Source organism: Ursus arctos, unplaced genomic scaffold, assembly GCF_023065955.2.
Source record: "Ursus arctos isolate Adak ecotype North America unplaced genomic scaffold, UrsArc2.0 scaffold_4, whole genome shotgun sequence".
In the NCBI taxonomy this organism is placed as follows: Eukaryota; Metazoa; Chordata; class Mammalia; order Carnivora; family Ursidae; genus Ursus; species Ursus arctos.
The window spans coordinates 20,714,274-20,728,081 of record NW_026623056.1 but is presented as its reverse complement, the minus strand read 5'-3'; the positions used below and the strand labels follow the sequence as shown (position 1 = coordinate 20,728,081).

Genomic DNA, 13,808 nt, shown 5'->3' with positions numbered 1-13,808 from the left:
ACCACATAAGGGGAACCTCAGAGCACTTGGACTAGGTATTTTTTTGTTCATAAAGAAATTTTAAAGGTGGAGGGTTCAGCATGGTGGTAGAGTTGGGGGGGCAGGACGGGGCAGCTATGGAGTGGTTGAGGAAGGGTAAGAAAGGACTAACTGTACTGGAGAATCTCTTTCTTCTTGTGAGATCCAGGTGCAAGGTTGCCTGGCCTGGACTTCTACTTACTCAGGTGGTGAGGCCCCCACTCCACCGATCTCATAGGATATTCTTCTCATAACCCCGTCACAGCACACATAATGCATTGGGGGATGCTACCTCCAGATCTGTCTCACTACAGGCCTCTGGTGACCCTTGAACTCAGGGACTTAGAAGAAAGATTTCTATGTCTGCAGGCTTGAGCGTAGGGCTAGGCCAGGGTAGGAGCCCTCATTGTGTTCAGAGGCCATATTTCGAGGGAGACTCAAGTGAAAAAATGAAAAATGAACAATTGATTAAAAGGAGGTAGACCTAAACACAGCCAATAACCCAAGGGCTGCTCTGACCATGCCCCGTAGATTAGGCTGCTCTCTTTACCAAGAGGAACACTGTCTGATCGTAACTAAAGACAATTAGAATGCCTCCTAGAGGCACAGAAAATATCTCACTTTAAAGAAACAGATTTTGATAAATATGGAAAATTGGTATTGTGTTTCCTTTACCAAATACCTTTAAAAACAGAGGAAACATTTTTTTTAAGAGTGTGAGCTTAAAATTTCCCAGAATGCACATATTGTAAATTAGTGGCCCGAACCCAAAACACAGGTGGCTTCACCTGTCTTTCCATTGTCCATCCACATCCTGAAAATTATAGGAAAAATCCTTGAGAAGAAAGATCACATTAAGCTACAAATTCAAATCAGTCAGGTTCCAAGATTTAAATGGTTTCCTCTTTGGCATCTATGTAAATAGCCCATAAAAATCACTGTAAGCCCACAAAATAAGAGACCATTTTATTCAGCTCAGAAACAATCCATACAACATAGAACAAGACATCTCTCCAATAAACTTATGAAAATCTGCCTTTTGGTAAACCAAAATTAATATTCTTCCTGTTCTTCCGGATTATGTCTGTAAGGTCACTACAGTGAGAACTCCTTCTGAATGTTGAAGGCTACTCAACTAATCTTGTTTGCAAAGATTAGAAACCATTTAAGGAAGGTCAAAAACTAACACCAAGCAAAATGCAGCTAAATTCTCCCCTATTGTGCAAGGTTTACCCTAACTCATGTTCTATTTCCCATTTTCCCTATCTCTTCTTTATTCATCATTTCTCTCCGACTTCTGTATTTTATTTCTTTTTCTCTTCTTTTCCTTTATCTCTCTTATTCTCTTTACTCTGTGCACTTGCCATTATATGGGCTTTAACTTTGAGGTATTATCCAATTATCTTGGAATATTTGAACAATTTCATACAGACAAATCTCTGGTTCTTCAGCATCCTTTCATTTACTCTCAGAATTGAAGAAGGAAAAGACGATATGATTAAAGTAAAGAGAAATTGTATTCCTCAATCTAAGTAAGTTAGAGAGTTAACTAACAACACAGAGAGGAAGAGTTGAGGTGGTTTAGATTTTCAAAGCTTGTCGAGTTCCACCCATTAAATGATTTCATACCTGTAACATATAGACCAGTGCCTTGTATGCTGTGGGCACTCAACAATGCCGATTTCCTTATTTCTACTTCCATCCCAATTATTAGTTATGCTGGGCAGTCCTGCCCCCAGGTTGTACTAAACAGTTGGTAGTTGGTTTTGCCCATAGGCTAAAGCAATGAACTTCAGCTCTGAAGTGAAAGGGGTAGAGGAACCCGCTCTCCCAGCTACTATGCACTCCTCTGAACAGCCTGCCTGCTCCTTGCCCACAGACACAGAAACAGGTAAACAATAGGTAACTATGACAACCAGGAATTTAAAAAGAAGGAGGGGGAGGGGTGCTAGCTGGCTCAACTGGTTAAGCTTCTGACTCTTGATTTTGGCTCTGGTTGTGATCTCAGGGTTTTGAGATGGAGCCCTGCATTGGGCTCCGTGCTGGCCTTGGGGCCTGCTTCAGGTTATCTCTCTTCCTCTTCTCCGCCCCTCCTCAGCACCCTCCCCCCCAAAAAAAATGGAGGGGGAGAAAAGGAAAGGAAAAAAACAAAGAAAAGAAAAATTTTTAAGAAAAACCAACAGCAAAAGGGGAGCCACAATGTAACAAATACAAGTATTAACACTCAAGAAATAGCGTTAATATAGAGAGCAAAGAGGAAGACATTTAAGATCACCAGTTACCATCTTCAGGAAGATTAAGGAGAATATCACTTCCTCAAGGACTTGGCAGCTAGAGGCTTGCTCCTCAGAGTGTGGTCTACATCCCCACAGCCTGGAAACTTGTTAGAAAAGCAGAATGTCAGGCCTCACCCCAGAATGACTAAAACTGTACCTGTAGTTTTACAAGCCCCACAAGGGATGTGTATGTTCATTGCCATTGGTGAGGCACTGTGTTAACGGGCTTGGTTGGAGAGGGGGAGGAAGATGAATGGATGGAAAAGCAGAAAGAGATTTAACTAAGTGAAAAGTGACTAAAATATCATAATAAAAAAACTGTATTCTGCGTAATAACAGCAACAAAAAAACTCCATCTGAGGTGGTCTCCTTCCGCACTGCATCAGAGCTCTCGTTGGCAAAACCGGGTGTTAGGAGAAAATAGGAAAATATAATTTGCTTAGACCCTGTACCTAGTATATAAACTACCAGTAAAATAAAAGAGCAAAATAAAAACATATTTAGGGTCACAAAGTTTCAGAAAATTTATTACCGTCATATCCTCATTGGGGTGAGGTGGGATGGTGTGTGTAGGCATTTGAAAGAATGTATAAAGCCCAAAGAATAAATAATATATAAGATATGAGAAAGAGTGGAAAGTAAGTAGAAAACCTAGATTAGGTTTAAATAACTCTTGATGCATAATTTTAAAATATTTATAGCTAAATATAACTCAAGTCCCAGATAATCTCAAAGTGGCAGGAGGCAGAGGAAGGGAAAAACTACTTAGGTTCTTCTCTCATTTAAGGAAGATTAGAGATATTGCATAACTCTAGATAATAGTAGCAAAATATGTTTCAACGTGTATGTCACAAAAGACTGCATGCTGTCTGATTCCATGTATACGTAATTCTAGAAGGGACAAAGCTAACCCATAGTGACAAAAAGCACACGCACGGTTACCTGGAGCTGTAAGGGGTGGTGGTGGGAAGTGGGAGATGCATTGGATAGGAAGTGGTACAAGGTATTTTTGGGGTGATGAAAATGTCCAATATCTCAGTTTTGGTGATAACTAAATGCTATTAAAATTTATTAAATATAAACTTGTCCTTTTTTGTTTTATTTAAATTCAAGTTAGATAACATAGTATATTATTAATTTCAGAGTAGAATTTAATGATTCATGAGTTGCCTGTAACACCCAGTGCTCATTACATCACTTGCCTTCCTTAATACACATCACCCAGTTACCCCATCCTCGCACCCACCTCCCCTCCAGCAACCCTGTTTGTTCTCTATAGTTAAGAGTCTTGTATGGTTTGTCTCCCTCTCTGTTTTTATCCTATTTTATTTTTCCTTTCCTTCCCCTATGTTCATCAGGGTTTTTTCCTTAAATTCCACATATGAGGGAAATCATATGGTATTTGTCTTTCTCTGACTGACTTATCTCACTTAGCGTAATATAATCTAGTTCCACGTCATTGCAAATGGCAAGATTTCATTCTTTTTGAAGGATGAGAAATATACACCATCTTCTTTATCCATTCGTGTGTCGATGGACATCTGGGCTCTTTTCATAGTTTGGCTATTGTGGACGCTACTGCTAATCAAAATACACACTTAAAATGTGTCCATGGGGGCGCCTGGGTGGCACAGCGGTTAAGCGTCTGCCTTCGGCTCAGGGCGTGATCCCAGCGTTATGGGATCGAGCCCCACATCAGGCTCCTCTGCTATGAGCCTGCTTCTTCCTCTCCCACTCCCCCTGCTTGTGTTCCCTCTCTCACTGGCTGTCTCTAATAAATAAAAATAAAAATCTTAAAAAAAAAATGTGTCCATGACGTCATAGGTAAGTGATGCCTCTTAAAGTTGATTTTAAAAATACTGTGTCACATATACAAAGGTAACAGTTAGAAGAATAAAAATTAGATATTCCACTTCCAAAGCACTAGAAGAAAGAGGGTGGAAGGGAAGCTTGATTAACTCAACAAATAAAAGTGGAGAGATGAATGGCATAATGATAATAAAGTAGCTAACATTTATTCAGTACTCACTGTTTCTGAGACCTAATTTTGAATACTTTATATATCACAATTTCCTTAATCTGTACAAGTCCATGAATTAGGTGTGATAATAGTCATTCTCATTTTACTGTTGAAGAACTGAAGAACATCCGATTTACGTAACTTAACACTGTCAAACATCTAGTGTGACAGAGCTGGGGTGCCAAGCCAGCTCATAGGACATTCTAGTAAATAGGACTAGTGAATAGAAATAGAAAATGTAAAGTAAATATAAAATGTAAAGTAAAATGGAGAAACAATTGCAAAAGTGTCATTAATCAAAGTAAAAGAATGTGTAATATATTTTCCCATTAGAAATCAGATTAAATAAATAAATGAAGCTTAGCTGCATGTCATTTACAAAAGACATACCTAAAACAAAAAGATTAAGAAAGGGTTGAAAACGATATTTAATCCAATTGAAAGATACACTAAGTAAAATGCTGAAACTGTAAGCAGGGGTGTTAATGATAATATGAAAAAAGTCAAGATGAAAATATTTTAAAATATCAGTGAGGAGTACTTCCAACTGACAAAAGACACAACCGATCAGGAAAATGAAGCTGTTATTAAGCTCTGATGTACCTAATAACACAGATTCAAAGCATATAAAGTATGAACTATGACAGAGCCAAAACTTAGTGGAGGTTTTCAATACATCTCTTTTAGTAACTGACGTTGTAAGTAGACCAAAGCCAAGTAAATACCTGAACAATTCAACTGAAAAATATAAATTATCAACATTTTATCAGACACAAATAAATTGCAGTGCATTCTATAAAGCAATATATATTTAGATCAGCTTTTCTGACCTCAATGAAAATTAGAAATTAAAAGCAAAATGTAGCTATCCTCTTCAAAAAGAAACAAAGGGAAGTCTATATATTTGGAAATTTTTAAGTATTATTTTAAATAATGCTTTTGATCAAATCTACTTAGAAATGAATGACAATGAAAATTCTACGTATCAAAACTTGTGAGATGTAGCCAGTGTAACAAGGTAAAAATTTATATTTAATATTTTTAATAGCATTTAGTTATCACCAAAACTGAGATATTGGACATTTTCATCACCCCAAAAATACCTTGTACCACTTCCTATCCAATGCATCTCCCACTTCCCACCACCGCCCCTTACAGCTCCAGGTAACCGTGCGTGTGCTTTCTGTCACTATGGGTTAGCTTTGTCCCTTCTAGAATTACGTATGCATGGATTCAGACAGCATGCAGTCTTTTGTGACATACACGTTGAAACATATTTTGCTACTATTATCTAGAGTTATGCAATATCTTAATATTTTTAAAATCTCCTCCATATTGGTAATATCACTCATCTTCCTTAAATTAAGAGGATACTATTTATAAGCTTTTTTCCAGTAAATTTGGCAATCTAGACAAAATGGAAAATATAATATCCTGGGAAACTATAAGTTACCAAACAGATTACAAAAGAATCTTGAAAATTTTGAACAGCAAGTGATCAAAAGAGAAAACTAAGAAAAAAAATCAGAGATCTTTCCATCTTCCCATTAAAACAATGTCAGCTGATTTCATAGATGATCTCTCCTAAAATTTAAGGAAATATTCTTATTTTTTTTTTAATGGATGCGTTCCCATTTGCTTCCATAAAACTAACAAACCCTAGTATTAAACCATGGAAAATAAACCCCAAAGCAGTCAATTGGACTTATGAACACAGATGAAATAAATCCAAATTAAAACATCTTAATTGTAGCTTTTGTAAGAAGTCAGAATATTTCCGAGAGAGAGAGAAGAGAGAAAGAATATGTTAAGGCTTGGAGAGACCTTAGTGGCAATTTAGTCCAATCACCTCACTTTAAAGAAGAATTTTATGTCCTAAAAAGAGAACTTCTTTACTCAAGTGTCACAGCAAGTAAGTGACACTAACTTGCCCCCCATAATTCACTAACTGAGAGGTTCTTAAAAGTCTTATGTTTCTTCCTTTCCCTCACCTCACACTTAAGTCCCAAATAGCTTCTGTATGTAGATTAGGTGTAGGAAATGGCTTGACCGTATGGAGACAGAGATGTTTTATTAACAGTTTAAAGACATTTATAAATAACCGAAATAAACTTGGGATTTGGGGAAACAACACTAATACTAGAGTCAAGGTCAAGTAGAATGAACCTGACTTCTCTTTGTTAGAGTCAAAATACTGGAATCCTCAAACAATGGCTCTGACTTACTGTGAGCATTAAAATGTTCCTCTGGGTATCTGGAGAAGTCTCTCAAATTTTCTTGGCGTATATTACCTGTCTTGATTTCTTTTCCAATTCTGGTAGCCAATGGAGAAGCAACACATTTTTTTATGTCAAGAGAACTTCAGAGGATGTGATATACTTAAAAACGCTAAGATTCATGGTATTAAAGCTGTAAATAAACTTCCAGTATCAGAAAAGCAGAGGGAAGTTGAAAATAAAGAAGATAAATGTTCTATAATTCAGAGAATAATGCTTCCTCACCATAAAGATTTAAAGTGTGTGGTTCAACTGTTTTCATTCATTTATTCATTTAACAAATATTTAAAGTATGTACTATATGCTAGGCTCTATGATAAAAGTCATACAATGTAACAATTAGAGTTGGTTACATCCTTTAAAAATCTGCTTTTTCCTGGGTAAAACACAGGACGCAGTATACCAATGTTTCCCATATAGCAGCAGGCTCTCCTGCAGCAGAATGTGCTCTGACTACAGCAATGGCTGAAGTGGGCTTAATCAGATATCGTTCCTTGTCTAAAGAGCCTACTATTTGGTAGGAAGAGAGACACAAATAATAACAACAACATAAAGCAGCTGGACCTGCCACACATCCCAAGCTTATAATTCTCTGTCTAGAATTTGTCAACAGAAACTTGACATAGGCACTTGGAAAATATCTGTTTAATATAGTGACAATACAATAATATAGTTAGGAGGTAGAAAATAAGACCTGAGAGAGATCTTTCAGATGAAACCCCAAACCCTCACTTCCCAGATGGCAAAACACAGATCTAGAAAGGGAAGATGACTTGTCGCAGGCACAAGAGTAAGTCCAAGGCAAAGCTGATATCAAAATTTAAGTCTCCTGCCCCCTGTTCCAGCTGTTTCTGAGGGTTCTTGGACAGACCATGCAACTGTCCCATGAACTAGTCAGCCAGCTGCAGTGACCATGAGGCACCTGCCCTGGCCTTCCCTCTCCTTCTCTGGGTTCTGCTAGGTCTCCTGGATTGCCCACGAACCCCCCAGGAGAAGCCTCACCGCTGCTGCTCCAGCCCCTGTTAGAACCCAACGTCCAGGCCAAAGTTGTCAAAGTTTCCAGGTCTCTGGCTCCACGGCTGTGCTGGCTTCCAGGCGGTGTCAGTGAGAAGAGCCTCCTCCCCAGCTCAGTGCCACCCTTGGTCACCTGGGCCCCAGCGGTTCTGCCTGTGCCAAGAATCTCACAAAATATTTTTTAAACAGACCCGCCAGCTTCCGCCTGCCCTCTCCCTCTACAGCCCACGCTAATTATAGGCATTCAAACCCAGTCAGTGGAAAAATATAAGAAATAGGCCTGCCATCTTCCCCCTTTTCCTTGTCCTTCTTTTCCCCAGACTCGGTTCCCACCCAGATTTCATCTCTCTTCCCCCAGCTATGCATTTGGCTGGACACAAATGCAGGTAGATAGCTGCTGTGCGTGTGCGTGTGTATGTGCACGTGTAAATGCAGCGGGGATGTTGCAAGCAAATATTCTGTGATGCTTGGAATTAATTTGCTGGACTTTTTAAGTGTCAGTCACATAGTTGATGGCTACTACAGCTGCATTTCTAACCCCTGGAATTTATCTCTTCCAGCTCAAAGAAATTCAAGGTAAATTGTAAAGCTTGAAACAGAACCAGTCCGACCAAATCGCAGTGAGTGGCAGGACACCTGAAAGTACTTGTCTCTGTAGCTCAAGTACATGATGGACTTGGGGTCAATTGTAGAGATTCCATTAACATGGATGTGTACAGACAAGGCCAGAAGACTGCCTGTAGCCTTGAGAAGTTAGTCAACAGAATTCACCAACTGTTGCCTGGCCTTCTAACAAGAAGCCTCACATGCTTCTAGGTTTTTGCCTTCCTGGACACAGTATATTAAAAAAAAAAAAAACTCAAGAAAGTTGACATCAAGCCAAGCGTCATGCTCCACACGTTCATCTTTTCTTGGTTAATCTTCCCCAAAGCCACATAAGGCCCAGAGAGGTCAATTAATGATCCGTCCAAAATCATGTGGCCAAAGATGGCAGAGGCAAGCAAGGACCCAGATCCTTGGGGCACAAACAAGTAAGCAAACCATAACAGTACAGCATTGATGATGATAATATGGCTGCCTACCACATACCAAACATCACACTACTGCTTTACGAAAAGTCGTAAAAACAAAATCTTTTCGGTAGATATCGTCATATATATTACATATTATTATTGTACAAAATTAAATAAATAAAACCATAGACTCAGAGACATTGAAAATTTGTTTAAAGTGACACAGCTTGGGGCGCCTGGGTGGCACAGCGGTTAAGCGTCTGCCTTCAGCTCAGGGCGTGATCCCAGCGTTCTGGGATCGAGCCCCACATCAGGCTCCTCCGCTATGAGCCTGCTTCTTCCTCTCCCACTCCCCCTGCTTGTGTTCCCTCTCTCGCTGGCTGTCTCTAACTCTGTCAAATAAATAAATAAAATCTTAAAAAAATAAAAAATAAAAATAAATAAAGTGACACAACTGGTTTGTGGTGAGACCATGATATTTAAATCCAAGTATGCCTTAATTCAGAGCCATGAGTTACTAAGTCCATAATGCAGCAAGATACATCCATCACCTCCAGACCATTGTTCTCCATACAGCCCTGAAGAACAGAAGAGCTCCCAGATTTTGTGAGACAAAGGACTTTAGACCACAATCTAGCTAGAGATAAGAGCTTTCATTGCTAATCTTATTTTTTCTTTCCTCCCCTCATTCAGTAAGAGGTATATGGAAAATTAAGAATGTATCTGTAAGACAGTCTAATTACAGAAACACAGGAGAAACATAGTGAGACCAATAGCGCTCTTCAAAGCAGATTAATGGGCAAACGACCGTGATCATCTTTGTTGAGAAGGGGTGTTGGCTTTGCTTGATGCACCCTACATTAAATTTGAAGCACTATATGTTTGTATCAGTTCAGGTTTAAGGTTGACAGTGCAATCTCTCAGTTCCAAAACTAAAACAAAGTCCAAGAAAATATCTAGTAAATAAGAGATATTTTGCATTTCAATGCAGATCGATAACTAACCCATACTGAGTGCTTGAAAAGTGTGAGGTGTGAATATTTTCTAGCAGCAGATAGGCTCAATTAGATTCAGAGCCTGGAATTTATCAATTTCTCTATAGTCACATTTTAATTGAGGTCTAATTAACATACAATAAAATGCACAGATCTGAAGTGTTCAGTTCCATGCGTTTTGAAAATTTTATACACCTGTATAATCACTCCCCCTAACAAAATACTGAATATCTTCATCACCGAGGAAAGTTTCTTATATCCTTTTCCAGTCTTTAATAATAATATTATCATCCCTGATTTTAGCTTTTATTAAGAAGTCTGCTAGAAACACTGTTGTTTAAGTCTTTTGTGGACTTATTTTTCCTATATTTTGAATAAATACCTAGGAGTAGACCTGCTCAGTCATAGTGTACATCCATGTTTGATTTTATAAGAAATTGAAGAACACGTCTCCATAGCCATGTATCATTTTACTCTCCCATTAGCAAGGTATGAGAGTTCCAGTTGCTCCACATCATCCCTGACATTTACTATTGGTCTTCTCGATTTCTGCCATTTGTAGTTTATCTTATTGTGGTTTTACTTTGCAATAAGCACTTTCTCATGTGTTTATTGGCTATTTATATACAGTCTATTGTGAAGTGTTTGTCCATTTGTCTTCATAGAATATTTTAACTTCTTTTGTAATCTGATTCAATGCCACAAATTTAGCTATTAATTTGATAGTTCAGGTATTTATCTATTATTTCCAGAATAAACAGTGATAGATTTACCTAAATGGCCCATTAGCATTTTCTTGGAAATTATTGGGCAGGTGTTGCTTAGTTACATTACCTTGTCACCCCCCCCCCAGTAATAATCTTATGTTTTCGTAAAGGGGAAGGTGAGACCATTAAGCCCAGAGATTAACAGCAAAGTTCCATATAGAACCAATCAACCACTCACTAACCAGCCATTCATGCTGATGAGCCCATTCTGATTTGTCATTGCTTTCCCAAGGAGTACTTCTTATAAAGAACAGTGACAGATAACGCACATATAGTAAAAATTTAAGTGGTAGTCAATGAGCAACCTAAGCTTGCTGAGACCAATGGGACAGACAAAAAGTGCGCTCCAAGACCTTTATAGCTGAAAGGGAATTTAGAGCTCTCCTCAGCCAAACCACCTAGTGTTGTAGAAGAGAAGACTGAGGCCCAGAGACTTAACTAATTTCTCGGGCCAACAGCAGAACCCAGGTAATTCTACAAAAGCCTAAGCTCCCTTCTATGTAACCTGATGCCTTTAGAGAGAAAAGGTGCTCTCATTTCATTTACAGTCTAAATTAGAAGAAAAAAATCTAAACTCAATAGAAGTTTGGAAAAATACTAGATGGGAAAATAAAAGCCAACAGAAAGGCTGCTTGGAGTCACTAAAAAATTATGGAATCTAAAGCCAAGAAATCTGGATTTGCGTCCAGTGCTTTCACTCATTAACCATGTGGCTGTAGACTAGTCATTTCAACTTAGCATTTTAATATCCTCAAATGAAAGCTGGGACTGAAGATAATAAATATGTAGTTATATTCAGAAACAGAACAGAAGTCTATATTGTGAAGGGGGTTGAAACAGAAGACCTGCTGGCCCCTAGAGCTAGAAGTCAAAGAATAATGGGATAATATTGCTCCTGCAAATGGGTGAAAAAAACTAGGCTCACTGCTTGAGGCTGGGGATTTGCTATGTGTGGGGGTATCCTCAAGCATAAAGGACACAGAGAAAAAAGAAAAGGTTGCCAATTTTATCCCTGAAACTATGATTTATAGGAGGCTGTGGACCCAAGGAAGTAGGACTATAAAAGTACCACCTGATGTGGAACTGAGCTAGACAACTCATTGACTCAAAGATTGAATTTCAGTATCTCTAAAATCACCATAGAACTGAAGCCCCAACATGCCATTTTAAAATTAGGTTCAGGACTTGGTTTATAGGGGAGGTAGCTTCAAATGTTTGTAAGACTACAAACTACTGACCAGAGAGGGAGAGAGACAAAAGTAATCCCTTTGACTCAAAATGGGGACATCCGTCCACATTTTAAAACTGATGAAAACATCTAGAGATAAGAAAGACAGCAAATGAAATCAACAACTAGACCATGAATTCACTCCGTGTGAAATTAATTTTAAGAGAAAGTACGACAAAAACTTTCAAATAAGAATGTTAGCATAGTCAGAGATAAATGAAAGAATAACATAATTAAAATGATCCAAAGATATGAAAAAGCATGAATAATACAAGAGTAGGCGGCTACGACAATAGGAGCAATAAATGAACAGAGTTGAAAAGAGAACAGCACAGAGACTTTTAAAAAATAGAAATATGGAAGAACAGTTAAGAACCATGGAGAATAAATTGAGATGTTCCAACATAGATCTAATAGGAGTTACAGAAGAAAGTGACGGGAAAAAAAATAAAAATATCACAGAGGTTTCCTGACTTCAAAATATATATATATAAAATAAATCCTTAGAATAAAAAAACTCTAAATATCAATATAAATTAATAAAGACCAATCTACACCATAGCACATCTTAATGAATTGGCAGAACTTCAAGAACTAAAAGAAAGGCCAAGTACCACAAAAAATAACAATTATACTGATGGCAGATTTCACATTAGCATGAAGAGATTCCAAAAAATAATAGGATACTATATTAAAAGTACTGATGAAAAATAACTGGTAATTCACAATTTTATTTCAAAAGTAAGAGTAAACTATATAAAGTAATATGGAGTATAATCAGTATGTACTGATAAGTATAAAAAAGGGAGTGTGAAGTAATGTTAGCATATACACTATTTTTTAAAAATCTACAGCAACATACATATATTACTTTCGTTTACATTTTGATGAGAAAGAAGGAGAAATAACATATATCTGTGCTTACTTTTCCTAAAAGAGACATGGGAAGGATAAAACAGAAAATAATGAAATCAACAAAGATGGAAAGAAAACAGAATAACCACATAGAAACAGAACATAAGTATGTATGAATAACATACACTAAAGGGTGAGGGAAGAGTTAGCTATTCAAGTAACTTTTGATACGGGACTTTGTTCTAAAGAGAAAAGAAAAGAACAAAAGAACTGCAAGAAAATCTTAAATTGTTTTTAATTGTTTTTTTTTTCATAGCATTGCGAGTATAGCAATATTGATGTAATTTCTGTGTTTTGCAGGATTGAACAAAAGAGTAAATAACATTGACATTGTTGGGAAATAGAGCTCTTAACTGGGGGGAAGGAAATACAAATATGGAATGGGAAAGACAAGGAAGGACTTTGTGGGGGGTGGAATGGAATTGGAGGAACCAGTTTAAATTCATGATTTCATATTTCCTAGGCCTATCCACTGAAAGACCTTAAAGCTCCCAAAGCAGGGGCATCTGAGTGGCTCAGTCGGTTAAGCATCTGCCTTCAGCTTAGGTCATGATCCTAGGGTCCTGGGATCAAGACCCACGTAGGACTCTGTGCTCAGCAAGGAGTCTGCTTTTCCCTCTGCCCCTCCACCTGCTTGTGCTCTCTCTCTCTCTCAAATAAATAAATAAAATCTTAAAAAAAAAAAAAAAAAAAAAAAAGCTCCCATAGCAATGAACACACTTACTATCCAGATCCTGGTTTCTAAAGAAATTAGTTACTAAAGAGACCAGTTCTCCTTGGAAAAATGGCTAACTCAAGAACCGGGCAGAGAAGGTACAAAATAAATGTGGAACACCTTGTGTCAGAAAGTAAAAAAGTGTCTAAAAAACACAGAGTTACATGCCAATACACAGAAGTCTGCTTGAAAGAGCTCTCATTTTAAAATCTAGGAAAATATGAATGTCAAAATTAATAAGAAGGGGCGCCTGGGTGGCTCAGTCAGTTAGGTGTCCAACTCTTGATTTTGGCTCAGGTCATGATCTCATGGGTCGTGAGACTGAGCCCCGTGTCGGGCTTCATGCTGGGTGTGAGTCTGGTTGAGATTCTTACTCTCCCTTTCCCTCTGCTCCTTCCCCACACCTCTTAAAAAAAAGGGGGGGGAAAAACTGGAGAAACCAAACATTCTCAACAAGTGATCAAAATGAACATTACCAATGAAGGGCCAACAGGCATCACGTGCTTCTGGATGTGATGCCCCAGGAAAGACACAGTATCATTTGTAAAGTAAATGAGTCAGAAAGGAATAT

The 13,808-nt window shown here is 38.0% G+C and overlaps 1 protein-coding gene across 1 annotated transcript in view; it reads right to left on the bottom strand.

The window, feature by feature from the left end:
• TPRG1 (tumor protein p63 regulated 1) overlaps nt 1–13,808 on the bottom strand; it is a 477,906-nt gene that overhangs the window by 398,904 nt on the left and 65,194 nt on the right. The gene's annotated exons all lie outside the window — the stretch shown is intronic.